Here is a 19,726-nt window from a genome sequence, read left to right on the forward strand (position 1 = left end):
GCTCGTTTAGTTGTCTCATACCTGGGATCATAACAATTTGGTGGTCACGTCTAGGACTGTAACAACAGCCACACCCCTCCTCTTCTCTATAACGTCATCTTGCCTGACAAGCCTTGAGATGTCTGCCTTCCTCCTAGACTTGATGAATCCTGAATTTGAATTGGTAAACCAGTGATTAAATGTTTTCAGCTACTCAATTCTTGAGCATTTGGATTTCCTCCTTAAATCTTTCTGCCTCCTTCTTCACTTTAGACCATTCCTTAGAAGTTAGAACTTTAGTCTTTGACAAAGCTTTTAGTCAACTGCTCTAATACAGATAGTTCACACACAATGCTGTGGTTGCACTCCTGAAAATTACATCTTTAAATGAAATGACTTTAAATGAATTAATATTTTCCCATTAAAGCCAATTAAAATCTGCAGATTCAGCACGATCTATTCATTAGAAATAGATATTAAGGCTTTCTCGTTTGTGAGCTCAAATACTTGAGTTGACAGTCAAAATGAAAACAGAAATTGGGGAAACTTTCAACTCCAATGATTCACTTAACAAAACCTTAACTCTATTTCTCTCCCTATAGATGCTACAGTTTTGTTAAGTGAGTCACTGAATTCAAAATGTTAACTGTTTTTCAACAACAAAAACAGAAGTTGCTGAAAAAGCTCAGTAGGTGTGGCAGCATCTGTGGAGTGAAATCAGAGTTAACATTTCAGGTCCAGTGACCCTTTCTCAGAATTGATGGTGGCTGGGAAAACATTGGCTTATGTGCAGAAAATAGGGAGGGGGCTGGTGTAGGGAGTAAATGATACAATAGAGCCCAAAGAGAGAGAACAGCAGTTGGATAAACAAAGGAGTTGCTAACAATCAGGCTGGGAGGGTGAATAGTTGTTAATGGGGGCTGTTAGTGACTAACAACAGGGGGTGTGTTGGCTGGCTATGTGGTAACAAGGCCTGGTGTGTGGGGTAGGGTGCTAGTACATGGGAGAGATTAGGCCTTAAAATTATTGGTCAACATTGAGTCTGGATGACTTCAGGGTCCTGAAGCGGAAAATGAGGTGTTATTCTTCCAGCCTGTGTTGAGTTCACTGGAACACTGCAGCAAGCCAGAATCAGAGATGTTGGCCAGGGAACAGGATGGTGTGTTAAAGTGTGTTAAAGATGGTGCACCTAACCATCATCTCCAACACCATTCATGACCTCATCACCTCAGGGGACCTCCCACCCACAGCCTCCAACCTCATTGTTCCCCAACCCCGCACGGCCCGTTTCTATCTCCTTCCCAAAATCCACAAACCTGCCTGCCCTGGTCGACCCATCGTCTCAGCCTGCTCCTGCCCCACCGAACTCATCTTCACCTATCTGGACTCCATTTTCTCCCCTTTGGTCCAGGAACTCCCCACCTATGTCCGTGACACCACCCACGCCCTCCACCTCCTCCAGGACTTCCAATTCCCTGGCCCCCAACACCTCATATTCACCATGGACGTCCAGTCCCTGTACACCTGCATTCCGCATGGAGATGGCCTCAAGGCCCTCCGATTCTTCCTGTCCCGCAGGCCCGACCAGGCCCCCTCCACCGACACTCTCATCCGCCTAGCGGAACTCGTCCTCACACTCAACAACTTCTCTTTTGACTCCTCCCACTTCCTACAGACCAAGGGGGTGGCCATGGGCACCCGCATGGGCCCCAGCTATGCCTGCCTCTTTGTAGGTTACGTGGAACAGTCCATCTTCCGCACCTACACAGGCCCCAAACTCCACCTCTTCCTCCGGTACATTGATGACTGTATCAGCGCCGCCTCTTGCTCCCCAGAGGAGCTCGAACAGTTCATCCACTTCACCAACACCTTCCACCCCAACCTTCACTTCACCTGGGCCATCTCCAGCACATCCCTCACCTTCCTGGACCTCTCAGTCTCCATCTCAGGCAACCAGCTTGTAACTGATGTCCATTTCAAGCCCACCGACTCCCACAGCTACCTAGAATACACCTCCTCCCACCCACCCTCCTGCAAAAATTCCATCCCCTATTCCCAATTCCTCCGCCTCCGCCGCATCTGCTCCCACGATAAGACATTCCACTCCCGCACATCCCAGATGTCCAAGTTCTTTAAGGACCGCAACTTTCCCCCCACGGTGATTGAGAACGCCCTTGACCGCGTCTCCCGCATCTCCCGCGACACATCCCTCACACCCCGCCCCCGCCACAACCGCCCCAAGAGGATCCCCCTCGTTCTCACACACCACCCTACCAACCTCCGGATACAACGCATTATCCTCCGACACTTCCGCCATTTACAATCCGACCCCACCACCCAAGACATTTTTCCATCCCCTCCCCTGTCTGCTTTCCGGAGAGACCACTCTCTCCGTGACTCCCTTGTTCGCTCCACACTGCCCTCCAACCCCACCACACCCGGCACCTTCCCCTGCAACCGCAGGAAATGCTACACTTGTCCCCACACCTCCTCCCTCACCCCCATCCCAGGCCCCAAGATGACATTCCACATTAAGCAGAGGTTCACCTGCACATCTGCCAATGTGGTATCCTGCATCCACTGTACCCGGTGCGGCTTCCTCTACATTGGGGAAACCAAGCGGAGGCTTGGGGACCGCTTTGCAGAACACCTCCGCTCAGTTCGCAACAAACTACTGCACCTCCCAGTCGCAAACCATTTCCACTCCCCCTCCCATTCTCTTGATGACATGTCCATCATGGGCCTCCTGCACTGCCACAATGATGCCACCCGAAGGTTGCAGGAACAGCAACTCATATTCCGCCTGGGAACCCTGCAGCCATATGGTATCAATGTGGACTTCACCAGTTTCAAAATCTCCCCTTCCCCCACTGCATCCCTAAACCAGCCCAGTTCATCCCCTCCCCCCACTGCACCACACAACCAGCCCAGCTCTTCCCCCCCACCCACTGCATCCCAAAACCAGTCCAACCTGTCTCTGCCTCCCTAACCGGTTCTTCCTCTCACCCATCCCTTCCTCCCACCCCAAGCCGCACCCCCAGCTACCTACTAACCTCATCCCACCTCCTTGACCTGTCCGTCTTCCCTGGACTGACCTATCCCCTCCCTACCTCCCCACCTACACCCTCTCCACCTATCTTCTTTACTCTCCATCTTCGGTCCGCCTCCCCCTCTCTCCCTATTTATTCCAGTTCCCTCCCCCCATCCCCCTCTCTGATGAAGGGTCTAGGCCCGAAACGTCAGCTTTTGTGCTCCTGAGATGCTGCTTGGCCTGCTGTGTTCATCCAGCCTCACATTTTATTATCTTGGTGTGTTAAAGTCTCAGGCAACAGATAGCTTAGAGTCTTTTTAGTGAGCAGAACATAGATGTTCTGCGAAGCGGTCACCTAGTCTATGCTTCATTTCCCCAATGTAGAGGAGACCACATTGTGAGCAGCGAATGCAGTAGACGAGATCCTGAGAAGTTCACATGAAGTGTTGCTTCACCTGGAGGGTACATTTGGGCCCTTGGGTACTGGGGAGGGAGGAGGTAAATGGGCAATTGTTACACCTTTGCCGGTTACAGGGGAAGGTGCTATAGGGCTGTGGGTGGGGTGTGTTGGGGGAAAGGAAGTGTGGAGCAGGATATCCCGAAGGGAATGGTTCCTGCGGAAGGCAGACAAAGGAGGGAGGGGAATATGTGGAATATGTTTCGGGTGGTGGCGTCTTGCTGGGGGTGGTGGAAATGGCATCTGACGATCTTCTGGATGTGGATGCTGGTGGGATGGTAGGTAAGCACAAGGGGGAACCCTATCGCTGTAGCGGCAGGGAAGAGTAGGGGTGAGGACGGAAGTGCTGGAGATGGGTCGGACCTGGTTGAGGGTCCTGTCAACAACAGAGCTGGGGAAACCTCAGGTGAGGAAGAAAGTGGACACTTCAGAGATTTCAGACATTTCCCTTAGGTAGTTGGCCTCATCTGAACATATGTGATGGAGACGGATGAACTGAGAGAATGGGATGGAATCTTTACAGCAAGTAAGGTGCAAGGATGTACAGCCAGGTAGCTGTGGGGGTCAGTGGGTTTGTAGTGGATATTAGTGGCCAGTCTATCCCCAGAAATGGAAACAGAGGTGTTGAGGGAGGGAAGGGAGGAGTAAGGGAGAGACTAGGTGAAAGTAAGGGCAGGGTAGAAATTGGAAGCGAAATTGATGAGCTTTTCCAATTCAGGATGAGAGACGGAAGCAGTTCCGATGATATTATTGATGTATCGGAGAAAGAATTGTGGGTGGGGTCCAGAATAAGACTGGAGCAAGGAATGTTCCATGTACCCCACAAAGAAACAGGTATAACTGGGGTCCATGCAGGTACCCATGGCCACCCCTCTGACTTGAAGAAAATGAGAGGAGTTAAAAGAAAATTTGTTGAGGGTCAGGACAAGCTCGGCCAAGCGGAGGAGGGTAGTGGTCGCTGAGGACAGTTCAGGTCTTTGCTCCAGGAAGAAACAGACAGCCCTGAGATCATCCTGGTGGGGAACGGATGTCTAAGGGATTGCACGTCCATGGTAAAGAGGAGATGGCTGGAACCGGCAAACTGGAAGTTTTGAAACTGGCATAAGGCGTCAGCGGAATCATGCATGTACGTGGGCAGGGATTGGACCGGGGAGAGAAGACTGAGTCAAGGTAGGGAGAGGTGAGTTCTGCGGGGCAGGAGCAGGTTGAAACAATGGGTCTGCTCGGACAGTCCTGTTTGTGGATCTTTAGAAGGAGGTAGAAGTGAGCTGCGCAGGGCTGGGGGATTATCAACTTGGAAGCAGTGGGGGAAGAGGTCGCCAGGTGAAATGAGATCAGTTACCGTAGTAGATACAATGGCCTGATGCGTCATGATGGGGTCATGGTCCAGGTGAAGGTAGGAGGAAGTGTCTGAGAGCTGGCACTCAGCCTCTGCAAGGTAGAGTCTGTACACCCAGACTATAATAGTACCACCTTTATCAACAGGCTTAATAACAAAGTCAAGGTTAGATCTCAGTGCATGGAGGGAGGTGGGTTGGATTTGGTGAGGAGGTGGAGGCAGAGAAATTGAATCGACAAACATCACGTTGACAGTTCTCAATGAACAGGTCGAGTGCAGGTAAAAGGCCAGAGGGAGGGGTCCAGGTGAAGGGAGAGTGTTGGAACTGGGCAAAAAGGGTATTTGTGGCACGGAGAGGACTCTTGTCCAAAGAAATGGGCACAGAAGTGAAGACAGCAGGAGAAGCGTTTGACACAGACAAATAAAGCTGAGGCCTCTGCTGAGTACAGAACATTCAGCATCGGAGAGTGGAAGGTTAGGTGGTATGGTGACTAACCAACAGGACTAGGGGTTAGGAGAGGGGATCGAGTTAGAGGGAAGGGAAGGGGACAAAGGTTCCAGAGAGTCATGGGTATGTCTGAGTTGTTGCATCCTGTGCACCTTGATGCCTGAAAGGAAAAGAAAACATTTCTTGTTAGCACGATGAATAAGTCGAAGGATGAAGTGGAACTGCGGAGTGGTGCAGCCCTGAGCCAGTGTGTTACGATGCTGTTGGAGAGAAAGGTTGAGAGTGCGCATGTGACGCTGCATGGCACCGAGTGTGGATCTCAGGATGCGGAGAGAGCAGCTGTCCGTGGAACGTTGAACATCACGGAGACATCAGTGACCCTGGAAGAATTCAAAGCACGAGGGATGAAACTTCGGTTGGAATCCACATGGGGTGAGTCTGCGCCGAAGGCAGTCACTGAGGAATGTGATATGGCTGTGGACATGAGTTTTAGCAAATACCTGGTCGACACCAGGAGTGAGAGTGAAATTAATGTCGGGGGCAAGAAGAAAGATTGGAACGGGAATCCCAACGGAGAGAGGAGCAGAACTTCAAGGTGGGCATGCCTGGAAGAGATGTGACAGTGAGGTAAACACTCAGTAAAAATCAAAAGAACTGCAGATGCTGTAAATCAGGAACAAAAACAGCAGTTGCCGGAAAAGCTCAGCAGGTCTGAAGCAGGTCTAAACAGTGTGTATCTGTGTCTGTACGATTGTCAGCATCTATGAAGAAAAAAATCAGAGTTGATGTTTAGGTTCCGGTGACCCTTCCTCAGAACTGGTGGTAGCTGGGAAAATGTCGGTTCATATGCAGAAAATTGGGACGGGATGAGGTAGGAAGTAAACAATTGGATGGAGCCCAAAGAGAGAGAAGAGCAGTTGGATCAACAAAGGAGTTGATAACGATCAGGCTGGGACGGTGAGTAGGTGTTAATGGGGACTGTTAGTGACTAACAACAGGGGGTGTGTAATGGCAGGCTACATGGTAACAAGACCTGGTGTGTGGTGTGGGGGGGCTGGGACATGGGAGAGTTTAGGCCCTAAAATTATTGAACTCAGTATTGAGTCCGGAGGGCTGTAGGGTCCCCAAGTGGAAAATGAGGTGTTGTTCCTCCAGCTTGCATTGGGCTTTGCTGGAACACTGCAGCTAGCCAGAGACGGAGATATTGACCAGCGAGCAGGGTGGTGCGTTAAAGTGGCAGGCAACAGGTAGTTCAGGGTTTTTTTTGCGAGCAGAACATAGATATTCTGTGAAGCGGTCCTCTAGTCTAGCTTCATTTCCCCAGTGTGGAGGAGACCATATTGTGAGCAGCAGATACAGTAGACTAGATTCCGGGAAGTGCAGGTGAAGTGTTGCCTCACCTGTTTCTCTCTTCCCATAGATGTGCCAGATTTGTTGAGCTCCTCCATCAATTTCTGATTTTATTCTGATCTCCAGCATCTGCAGTGTTTTGCTTTTAGCTGAACTAATCAGGTCAAAAACATCCCACCTTGGATCCCTGGTCTTTGCTGAGGAAGTCATCACAGCCAAAGTGGTAACAGAGTGCTGTTATTGGGCTGAGTGATAAGGAGGGGAAAAAATATCAGCTGGGATTCCTATTCTCAGGTCATTGTACAGTTACTCACTGGCTATGCTTTTGATCAGTAACGGCAGGATTTGATTTAATAGGGAAGCCCCCTATCCATGCCCACATGAACATACAATCATACAGACACAGATACACACTGTTTAGGCTTAGCTACCGTTAACAAAAACAGAAATTGCTGGAAAAGCTTAGCAGGACTGGCAAGATCTGTGGGGAGAAAGCAGAGTTAAATGTTTTGGGTCAAATGACTTGACCCAAAACGTTTAACTCTGATTTCTCTCTGCAAATGCTGCCAGACCTGCTGAGCTTTTCCAACAATTTCTATTTTTGTTTCTGATTTATATATATAATCCGCAGTTCTTTCAGTTTTTATTAGCAACCATTAATTAGGCATGATTCAGGGGGTGGGGAAGGAGCTGGTATACAGCAAGTATACAATGCCTCTGGAGTGAAAAAGGAAACATTTTCAGAAAGAAAACTGAACAGTACAATAAAAAAAGAAACTAAGACAAGAATGATGTTGGAGGAGGCGATGAATAATCCTGAGCATTGAATGGATCAAGGTTTAAGTGCGGAGGAAGAGAAATTCTCGGCATTGCCCTACGTCTCATTAGCGCTTCATGAAGAAGTCTTCCTGACCGTTGCCGGTAATTCCAAACCCCAGGCTTCGCAAGCAACTCTCGAACTCATAAAGCAGAATGGCTTTTTATGGACAATCTTACTGCCAAGCACCGCAGGCCTGCTTTTCTCCTCACAGACACTTTTGTATTGTGGTGATTTTGTCTCTCCACACATGGGCTACAACAGCTGTTGGAACATTCAAACAATCCTTCCAAAAATCAATAAACTGTTCCCACAATATCTACATAAGCAAACATTTGGCAATTTGAGGATCCAATGTTGTGAGACAAAACTGAATTCTTTTTTCAAGATTTAACTTCCCACCCCTCGGGTATCCTTGTGTTGGTGACGTGATATCTATCACTAGCAGAGAGATTGGAATGCATTGGCACTCTACCAGATGCTGGCTTTTCCCTCCAGGGGCAGGAAATGGCTCTGCTGTGTTAGTGGGCTATTAATGAGGCTGATTAGCTACACTCTACATGGGTATTTCGTGCAACCAATCCCTGATCCCAATCATGCAAAACAAAAATGGCTCAGACATAGAATAGAATCCTTACAGTTCGGGAGCAGACCATTTGGACCACTGACCCTCCAATAAACATCCCACCCAGGCCCATTCCATCTCTGTAATCCTGTATTTTCCACGGTTAATCTACCTAGCCTGCACATAGAGTTATACAACACAGAAACAGACCCTTCGGCCCAACTTGGCTATGCTAACCAACTATCCTAAACTAACCTGGTTCCATTTGCTAACATTTGGCTCATATCCCTCTAAACCCTTCTTATTAATGTACCCATCCAGATGCCTTTTAAATGTTGTAACTGAATCGTTGAACTGCGGGAGGAAACCCACACACGCACGGGGAGAATGTCTGTCTGTGTGGAGTTTGCACAGTCACCCAAGGCTGGAATCAAACCTGGGTGCCTGGCACTGTGAGGCAACAGTGCTAACCATTGAGCCACCGTGCTGCATAGGGTGGCTCAGGAACATAGTCTAATTGTCTATTAGATGCAGAGGGGTTGTTCCCATTGCAGGACCAAAGAGCATAATGAGCTCTTTATATGAGCAGTTGTCCCTTTAACGTGGAGATGAGGAGGAATTTCTCCCAGGAACAAGAGGTGACCATTCAGCCCTCAAGCCTGTTCCACTGATGGGATCATGGCAGATTTGTGGCCGAACGCACATAACTGCTGTTGGCCAATACCCCATAATCTCTTCACTTAGCATAAAATGTTTACCCATCTCAGATTTTAAATTAACAACTGATCCAGCATTCACTGCCATTTGTTTAATAGTGTTCCAAACCCCCCTCACTCTGTGTTTTGAAGTGTTTTTTAATACCTCTTCTGAACAGTCGGGCCCTAATTCTCAGACTCTGCCCCCTTGTTCTAGAATCCCCCATCAGTCAAAATACTTTATCTTTATCTGACCCAGTCTTATCTTGTTAATACCTTGAAGATTTTGATCAAATAACCCCTTAACCTTTTAAATTCTACAGAAAACTGGCTTAATTTGTATAATCTCTCCTCATAACTTAACCCCTGAAGTCCAGATATCATTCTTGTAAATCTAATTTGTACTCCCTCCACGGTCAATCTATCCATCCACACAGGATGCTTACAGAGTCGTCAGTCTGTGGAATTCCTTACCTCAGAAGGCTGTATTAGACTGAGTAATTAAGAATATTCAAGAGAGAGCCAATCAGACAGAGTAATCAGTAAGAAAATCAAGGGTTATATGGAAAAGGCAGCAAAACAAATCCAGAGAGGCCAATACACTTTCACCAAGTCACGTTTTATTTACACACAGAGTCCATGATGCTGATCCAGCTCCCTCAGCACCAGTTCTCAGAGTGAGCAGGATGTCTGACACACCTGGACTTATCTGTCAGCTAGGGCTCCCAGATTGGGGCTGTTTATCCCATCCAATTAGGGAGCTCATATTCTATGAGGTCCACCTGGAACACCTCATTTCAATTACTACAGGCAGAAAACAGAGTTGACAATTATCAGATCAGCTATGATCACATTGAATGGTGGAGCAGACTTGATGGGCTGAATGGCCTACTTCTGCTCCTTTGTCTTATGATAAATTCGGCTTGCCTCTGTTCCTGAACAATGGAAAAGCAGAAAATCCTGGAATAGATTTCTGATCTGGGTGCTTTGTCAAGTTAAAAAATGAAACAGACATTTACTATGGACAGAATGGACCTGTTAACCAAACCACAGGTGGGGGACAGTAGCTGTCACTGTACACTTAAGAAGGGTCAGAATGATGCCAGATATTACTATGTATCTGTGACACATTCATTTATTAGTCAGCAACATTCCTGACAATTTGAATTTCATTGTGTCTAACTTTGCACATACTTGGAGCACTAATTGGGCATAGTTAATAACAAAAAAAGCATTTCCGCAGTACTTTTTGTTATTATCCCAGTTGATGGTCATGCCAGACAAGTCAGACACAAGGATGAAACTTGAGCTGGCCTGATAAATCATAATGTTTCATTTTTGCAGTTAGGTCATGTGGTGATTAGTCACTGAAACATATTCACACGAGGTTGCAGATAATTCTTTAACAGAACATAAGTTCATTACACAAAAGAGAAAAGCAAACAAAAGATCTTATCAATAGCAAAATAAAGTTTCAATCTGTTTCCCAAGACTATCTTTTTACAGATATTCAATCCTGAGACATATCGCTCCGATCAAAACTTCAGCATCTTAAATAATCAAGTCTTCCCAGTTTATTTTCCTTGGACTGTTGGGGGAGGTTTACAATTGCTTTCCAAGTCCATAGGCATGAACTCTTCACAATTTTCATGGCCTAAACTCTTTTAGTTCTAACAACATGAAGGCTTTCAGAGAATTTTCCTGGTTTACAAGCTCAACAAACTAAAACACTGAGGAGGGTGATTAGTTCCCCTGAACAAAACTGAAATACTTGACTGTCCTTTCAAGTGAAAACAGTCCTTCCTTCTGACCGGAACTCCTAATTCTTCTGAACAGAAGTGAAGTCAAAAGCTAAACTAATAGCCTCTGGGCTGCTTGTAAACTCAGTAGCATAAACATTTCACTACTAACACCACAGTTGTCCTGCCAGACACTTGACTGAGATCACATGAGAGCATGTCTTTAGGTCACCCTTCCAAACTACCTTCTGATCTTTAAAAAACATAACTTCATAGAACTGACTAAAGTCATAGAATCTTAATTTTAAAATCTACAGCCCAATTATAATATACACTATGTATTTTTTAATCGCACTTAAAGTATAGTAAAAATAGGAGAGGAAGTGGCCCAGTGGTATTATCACTGGACTGTTCATCCAGAGACCCAGGTAATGTTCTAGGGGCCCAGGCTGAATCCCACCGCAGCAGGTGGTGGAATTTGAATTCAACAGAAAATATCTGGAATTTTAAGAGTCTAATGATGACCGTGAATCCATATGGAAAAACCCACCTGGTTCACTAATGCCCTTTAGGGAAGGAAACTGCCATCCTTACCTGGTCTGGCGTACATGAGACTCCAGATCCACGGTAATGGGGCTGACTCTGAACTGGCCCGTGGGCAATCAGGGACGGGCAATAAATGCTGCCTAGCCAGCAATTCACTCATCCCATTAACGAACAAAGGAAAATGTCCTAAGCCAATTCACAGGAGCAATGCCAGATGGAATTTAAGGCTGAATTAAATAAGGAGGACAGATGAGTAAAGGCAGTTTTGAAAAAGCACCTTAAAAAGGAGAAGAGAGGCATCGAGGTTTTAGGGTGTGAATTCCAGAGCTTAGGGCATCATAGTAATACTGAAGGCTGTTCAAACAGGAAATGATAATGCCCTATCTATAATCTTAATCTTAATTTTTGAAATCTTTTGCTAAATCCTGCAAAGAAAGTTATTTGAATTGCAGAAGATCAGAGATCTCAGGGGGTAACAGGTTGGAGCTGATCAGAGAGAGTGAGGGAAGGTTGAGGCCATGGAGAGATTTTAAAGCAGGGGTGAAGATATTAAAATCACTGGTGTTGTTGGGTTGGGGAGGCAATGACACTTAGTGAGACAGAAACAGATGATGGGCGAATTTGACTTGATATGAGCTTAGATATGGGTAGCAGAGTTTTCTTTGTCCCATTTCCAAGCTCTTGCATTATCATGATCTTTGACACTCCAGCATTAGTAGCCTTGACTTCAGTTTCCAAATTCTCGTATTTTCCCCATAAACATCTTAGTCTCTCTCTTCTTCGAAAATTTGCATCTCTGACCCAGCCTTTGCTCTTCTGCCTTTAATATCCCCTTACACAACATAGTCAAATTGTATGTGATCACCTCTTGTGAAGTACCTTAGGACATTTTACTATATGCATAGCACTACATTTATGCAAGATATCGTCAAGAGAAATTTTATGTTTTATGAGGCAGTTGGGGGTTGATAGAAAATTAAATTCTTTTTCCCTTCTAATGTTAATGCCAACAGGAGATTCACTGCCATCAACATGCTGTCACATGATGCTCTGTCAGTCAGTAGAGAGTTTATGTGACTGTGTAACTGTAGAACTGTTCAATACTAAAATGATTCTCAGAGGAAAATATTGTCTTAATTATGGCAAGTGTGCAGCTGATCGTCAAGTCTGCAAAAAAAAAGCAAGTTTTAGGGTAATTATCATTGTGCAATTAAAAAAAGCAATGATGGGTTTTTGCACATTTCAGGATAATTGTGTCATTAGTAATTGTATGATTTAATTTTACACTGAGTCACAATGCCCGATCAAACCTACCCAACTCCCCCTCTCAGCTGCAATCTCCATCAAACAGGTAAATAGACACTGTGTACTCATTTCTGGAACACTGTCAGAGAGTGAATCAGCACGTAAGGAGACTGACCAGGCCTGTGCCAGCTCTTTGAAAAAGCTAGACAGATTAGTCCCACTACACCGAGCTTTTTAAAATAAAAACACAGGAAGTATTTTAGCTTCCTCCCGGATTCAATTCTCTCCGTCTCAGAGTCAGTAGCTCTGATACTGACTTTCTGACCGAGAAACAAAAAGGCAGCAAATGGTTCAGATGGAAAGAGCATGCATGCTCTAAGAGGAAGCCAACATCATTCAGCATCGACAGAAGTTTCTCAACTCATTTCATGCAATATTAGGCAACAAAATAGGCAGTGTGAGGGACCATGCAGCACCATTGCCTGTACCCATGCCTTGGACCAAATGGGTGTGAGGAGCCAGAAGGGAACAAGCAACATGAAATACAGGTAGGGTAATCTGTGCATGTGTTAGTGCTGACACACTGCACGTGAAACATGATGATGTTGGCAGCACATGTGCAGGTGATCCTGGTACAGTGGCTGTCATGATCACCTGACATCTCTAACCCCATCTCCAGAAGATGCTGATGTCCATTTTGGGATTTGTGATAATCACTCCAAAGCAGAAATGGACAGATTTGTGTATACTATGACATCAGGGGATATGGAGATAATGAAAAAAAAATGTCATAATGGTTGATAATCAGGCGTGATCTGTTTGAATGCTGCACAGGCTCAGTGGGCTGAATGGCCTATTCCTGTTCCAATTTCTATGGAATGCCTCCAGTGACTCAAGCAGATGGCCAACACCTGAGGTTAACCAGTAAATGCATGTGCAGTCTTTGATAGCTAACACTTGGTAACTGATAACAGAAGTGTGAAGCTGGATGAACACAGAAGGCCAAGCAGGCAACTGATTCTAATTCTGCACTTGCAGAATTCGTATTTCCAGAAGGCCTTTGTCAAGGTGACACACAGGAGACTCCTAAATAATATAAGAACCCCATGGTGTAAGGGGCAAGGTACTGGATTGAATAGCGAGTTAGCTGACTTGGTAGAAGGCTGGGAGTGGCAACTAGTGTCTAGTGGGGTCTGCATTGGGACCACAACTATTCACATTATACATTAACAAACTGGACAAAGAAACTGGGAGAATTGTTGCTAAGTTTACAAATGGCACAAATGGTTGGAGGGACAGGTAATGCTGAGGAAGTGGGGAGATTACAGAACAGCTTGGACCAGCTGGGACAGTGAGCAAAGAACTGGCATATGGAATACAATTTGGCAAAGTGTAAAGGTATACATTTTGCTGAGGAGAATTGGGGTGTAGGTTATTACCTAAATGGGGAAAAAATAAAGTTGCTGGAAAAGCTCAGGTCAGAAATGAGAAAGGGTCACCAGACCCAAAACATTAACTCTGATTTTTCTTCACAGATGCTGCCAGATCTGCGGAGCTTTTCCAGCAACTTCTGTTTTTGTTGCTGATTAACAGCAGGAGCAGATTTTTTTCATTTTTTATTATCTAAATGGGAAAAGGCTTCATAAATCTGAAGCATAAAAGGACTTGGGAGTCCTGGTTCTGGATTATTTTAAGGTTAACATGCAGGTTCAGTTGGCACTTAGGATGGCAGATAGAATGAAGGCATTAATTTTATGGGGGCTAGAATGCAAGAGCAGAGATGCATTGCTGAAGCTCCATAAAGCTCTGGTCAGACTGTATTTGAAATACTATGAGCAGTTTTGGGTCCCGTGTCTCAGGAAGGATATGCTGGCTGGGGATGGGGTCCAGAGGAGGTTTACAAGAATGACCTTGGGAATGAAAGGCTTGTCATATGAGGTCCAGGTGAGGACTCTGGGTCTGTACTTAATGGAGTTTGACAGAATGCTGTGGGAATCTGATTTAAACTTATAGAATATTGAGAGGCCTGGATAGAGTGGATGTGGAGATGTTTCCACTAGTAAGAGATCCTTCCGCACAACACCAACCCTCAGAGCATCCCACCCAGAACCACTCCCCTATCACCCACCTAATCTACACATCACTGAACACTATGGGCAATTTAACATGGCCAATTCACCTAGCCTGCCCATCTTTGGACTGTGGGAGGAAACTGGAGAATCCAGAGGAAACCCTCGCGTATATGGGGAGAATGTGCAAACTCCACACAGACTGTCACCCGAGGGTGGAATTGAACCCAGGTCCCTGGCACTGTGAGGCAACAGTGCTAACCACTGAGCCAACGTACCACCCTATGCTGTATGGCTCTAGTAAGTGTCCCTCTTTGGGGGAAGGTTGAGTCAGTTTCACTTCATGGTCTCATTCCAGAACAAGCAGAGTGAATCTGACATAAATCACATTGTTTTGTGAATGATAATCAAAAGGAACCACCCAGCCAGGGTGCTATGTTCCCAACCCAGCTCAACAGGTCATGAATGATCATGACTCCACAGTGGGTCTGAGTTCAGCTCAGTCAGCATAGTCCCAGCTTTTTCATAGCTGGGGTGATAACGGCAATGTTTAATTGGGTAGATATAAAGAAAATGTTTCCGCTGGTGTGAGAGCCCAACGCTGGAATCCAAGAGTGCCAAGCATAAACCCAATCTGGAATTCTTGAGAAACAAATTTCCCCATTGTCTGGAAGTTGTACATGGAGTAGTTGAGGTCAATAGCAGAGGTACACTGAAGAACCCTAACAGCAGCAGCGGCAGAGTAGTTCCTAGGAACACTGTCCTTTAACAAGGTCATGGCTGATGTTCCAATTCAATATATTCCTGCCATTTGCCAAGATGGTGATTCCTTTAGGTTTCCAGACAGAGGAAGATGAACAGGTACTTCAGGCTGCAGGGCTATGCTGTGAGGGAGAGATGAAGTCCAGCGGGAGGAGACTGCTCTGGGTCATGAATACCTACGTGGATGTGCTGGGCTGAATCACCTGTTCCTGTCCCGCACACTGTACGTGACCCGATGCAATGTATCATTCCTTTGGGCCATTCCGAGGAGCCAACTTGATTGCATTGTGGATAACAAAGTGTGGAGCTGGATGAACACAGCAGCCCAAGCAGCATCTCAGGAGCACAAAAGCTGACGGAAGGGTCTAGGCCCAAAACGTCAGCTTTTGTGCTCCTGAGATGCTGCTTGGCCTGCTGTGTTCATCCAGCTCCACACTTTGTTATCTTGTACTCTCCCCAGTGTCACGGTTGGCTTTTCAAAAAAGTTCATTCTGAAGAAGGGTCCCGACCCGAAACGGTAACTTTTCTGCTCCTCTGATGCTGCCTGGTCTGCTGTGTTCCTCCAGCTCCACACTGTGTTATCTCATACAACCCAATTATAGCACAGCCCTGGTATCATAGTCTGAGGGAAAGTGAAAGAGTTTTACATATTTTTATACCTTTGCTTTTAAAAACAAACATTAGACCCACAACTCAATATTTGTTTTGGCTATGTGCCACATTTCTTGTGTGCTTCCCACTACCCCTTCAAATTCTCGAATCGCTTTGTGAACTCTGTCATTTGTGAACCAGCTATTTCCTCATTCCACTGTCACTGTCTCCTCACTGCTTTTCCCTGTGATAAACTTGGCTGTTTTCTAAGCTCCATATTAACAGACTCGCTCACCTTCTCATTCACCTCCCCCGGTTACTAAAGCGTGGAGCCTTTAAATGCCAAAGTGTTATGTTCTATGTTCTGAGCTTCTAACCGTCTCTGAGACACCGGCCACCTGAGTTGACGGTTCCATCCTATAAAAAACTCTTTTGTCAAAAAGAAACACAAAAGTCTGGTGACCACAAGGCACTAAACGCTTTTAGTATCCACACATGCAGCCCCAATTCAATCTAACACTGAAACGTTAGTAAGATTGATGCTACAAATGTCCATATTCGGTCTCAAATACAAGCAATGTTGCACAAATCTGATTTAATATGCGGATAGATTGATTTAATACTTGAAAATTTCAGTGGAAAAATATATGTAACATTTCAAAAACATTACACTGAATTTAACAGATTAAAAGTGCACAACCTACAAAAGTAAAAAAGTTAACCTTCTCATCTTGGCCAGGTTCATCAGAATTGCAGCTTTAAACATACACAGTACGATGTGCACCTGAGCCCACCTCATATCCCAACCCCTCCAGGCTCTCGCTGTAACTAACCGAGAACGCTCCTTGTGTCTCTCAGCAGTGTAGTCCGCGGAAGATGTTAACTGTCGAGGCGGACGGTAACAGTAAGGATCGAGCACTTCCACGCATTGGGACTACTTTTCAGGAGAGTCCTGAATGAATTCGATATCGATTAGAATTCCCTGCTTTGATGGGTCTGTCACTGGAAATATTGGGAGGCGCTTGCAGCCGACAGTGGACATTCGGTAGACGGGTATTTTTTTTCAGAGTTATTTTGTCTACCATTGATCACGCAATGTAGCCATTCAATATTGCAATTTTTAAATAAGTTTCCAGTTTGCTTGTCGCTAAAACACTCTGCAAAGGAAGTTATTTAAACTGAAGTCGTGTGTAATGAAACGCACATAAAATTGCTGTAGAAACTCGGCACCTTATGTGGAGAGAGAGAAAGCAGAGTTAACGTTTCCTGCCCCTTATTCAGTTCTGATTTTTATATGTTTCAGGATCTCCAGCATCTGCAGATCTTTATTCTGTACTAGTGTGCAGTGAAATTCTTTTAGATAATGTTAATGTGAAGCAAGTGCTTAATGATTACTAAAAAATAAGAAAATTGCGGATGCTGTATCCAGTCCTTCCCTGCCTCCTCCAAAGAACAGAGGACCATTCCCCAGTGAACATCCTTGTGAGTAGATTATTGCAGGTTTGATTTTTGATGATAAATGTTATTGATATTTCATAATGCCAAAAGGAACTCTAATTGCTTTAAGATACGATGGCCCTGAGTTGCAGTTTAGAATGAGTCCTGTATCAATGTTAGAGGCAATTTTCTTTCCACAGTTCAGATTTTGCCCGAAATGAGTGTTAGAATGCAGTGTCATGAATGTTGCTTCATTAAATAATTTTTAAAAATAATCAAAGATGATTTGGATTGTATGCAGCATTCATTCACACATCTGTGTGAAATAACTTTTGTTTATAATCTTAGGGACTAAAATTTATTATTTGTCAGTAGGTTCAGTGGAATCATTAATTTTAAAGACAGCAGACAGAAGGCAGACACTCAATGATGCACAATGCCAGAAAGATGTGGTTGTTCTAAGTGTACAAAATTTCTCTTGAAGTCATCATCATAACACTGTTTTCAACTGGTTAGGTCTCACTCAGTAATGATATTATCAATTGTTTACCAAATGTTAGTTTTGCTTACATTAAATGTGACCTTTAACTAATTTAAGGATTTTCCAGTGTTACTGACATTCCGGTGAATGTGTTCCTTAATTTGGGAAATACAAATTTGCATTCCTTTAGCACTTCACATGGCCACTGGTGCAATGAAAACAATCTGTCCTTCAACATTGATAAGACTAAAGAACTGACTTCAGAAAGAAAGGAGAACACACCCTCATCTGCATCAATGGAACTGAGGGTGAAGGGTGAAGAGCATCAAATTCCTCAGAGTGACGATAACCAATATACTGCCCTGGAGTTCCCACGTGGATGTGACAGTCAAGCAGGCACAACAATGCCTCTGCTTCCTTAGATAGCTCAGGAAATTGGGCATATCCATAAGGTCCCTCACTAACGTCTACAGAGGCACCATTGAAAAGCAAACTGTCCGGGTGCATAATGGCCTGGGATGGCAACTGCTGTGCCCACGACCGTAAGAAACCAGAGGGTGGTGTGCACAGCCCAGACCATCATGGAAGCCAACCTTCCATCCATGGACTCCATTTACACAGCTCACTGCCGCGTAAAGGCTACCAACATCCAAGACCAGTTGCACCCCGGTAATGACATCCGAGAACCTCGCCACCAGGCGGAAGATACAGAAGCCCGAACACATGCATGCGCAGGTTCAGGGACAGCTTCTTCCTGGCCATTATCAGACTGTTGAATGGATCCTCTAGCCTCAAATAATGCTGATCTTGCTAATGTTGATCTTGTGTAGCGCAAGTAACCTGTATGCCTCTGTCTAAGTATTTTTGATCTGTACATCCTTTGGTTACTATTATCTGCCTGTACCACACGTAAATAAAGCTTTTCACTGTATTTCAGTACACGTGACAATAAATCAATCAATCAATCAAAGCACTTCATCGTTTAAATTTTTTTTGCAGGAGTTACATAATGTCCCTGCTATAGTTTAAGACCAAGGCTGCTGATTTGTGCAAAAAGTCTCCAACATCAGCTGTGTGATAACATTCAGATCATTCCTATCTTTGCTTTACCTTTCTTTGTAAAACAACATACTAATGTATGGCAATTTAAGACAGAGATAGATAGATAGGTACTTGATTGTCAGGGGAATCAAAGGTTACAGGAAGAAAATGTGAGAGTGGGGTGGAGAAACTTGAAAAACAGCCAAGATTGAATTGTGGCACAGACTCGATGGGCCAAATGGCCTAATTACTGCTCCTATATTTTATGGTCTTATGGTGTGTTATGTGTGTCCCTGACTGAGGGATAAAGACTATCCAGGATCTTGGGCGATCTGGGTTAACACCACAGCTATGCTTCTAAGTAGTGTCATCAATCTTTTATATTTACTAGAACATAAAGATGGTTATATACAAAAGGTATCATCAAAAATTCTGCACCTGTGACAGAGTAGTACACCCATCATCCTACACTGGGATTAACTTTTGACTTTTGTGCTCAAGTCCTAGATAGGGACATAACCCACTCAGGTGAGGTACTTGTGACTCAGGTGAGAGTGCTACCCAAAGAACCCCAGCTGGCACAGCGAGATGTGTAAACGCAAAATTCTGCGAATGCTGGAAATCTGAAATAAAAACAGAAAGTGCAAGAGAAACCCAGTAGGTTTTGCAGCATCTGTGGAGTGAGAATTGGAGTTAACATTTTGAGTTCAGTATGACTCTTCTTCAGAACCGAATAGCATTTCTACTCTGAAGAAGAGTCATGTTGGACTTGAAAATGTTAACTCTGTTCCTCTCTCCACTGATACTGCCAGACCCTCAGGGAGACACAGGCTTGTCTGGTGACCTGTTAATTCTAGCTGTGTCAAATTCTGTCTGATAATTCACATTCCTGTGAAACCTATCATCCTTTGTAAAGGGGCTGCATCAATGCAAGTTGTTGTAACTGGATTAATTCTTCAGGTGTCAGCCATACTTCAGTGGGTGATACTCTGGAATCGCAAGGTTCTTGGTTCACACCCCACTGCAGGAGTGAAAGCTGTTATTGCCATGCAGCCCTGAGAGAATACTGCCATTTCAGAGATGCTTCCTCTCACATGGTACTTTAAATCAAGGTCCTGGCTGACCTCACAGTCG

At 45.0% G+C, this 19,726-nt stretch overlaps 1 long non-coding RNA gene across 1 annotated transcript; it reads left to right on the forward strand.

Annotated features, from left to right (window-relative positions):
* The first annotated feature begins 16,417 nt into the window (after window positions 1-16,417).
* Window positions 16,418-18,472, forward strand: LOC125464236 (uncharacterized). The gene is made up of 3 exons (XR_007249989.2): window positions 16,418-16,686; window positions 16,937-17,115; window positions 17,742-18,472. It is a non-coding gene; the product is annotated as an uncharacterized LOC125464236 (long non-coding RNA).
* Window positions 18,473-19,726: the final 1,254 nt, after the last annotated feature.

The sequence above is a fragment of the Stegostoma tigrinum genome, chromosome 26, assembly GCF_030684315.1.
Source record: "Stegostoma tigrinum isolate sSteTig4 chromosome 26, sSteTig4.hap1, whole genome shotgun sequence".
NCBI lineage: Eukaryota > Metazoa > Chordata > Chondrichthyes > Orectolobiformes > Stegostomatidae > Stegostoma > Stegostoma tigrinum.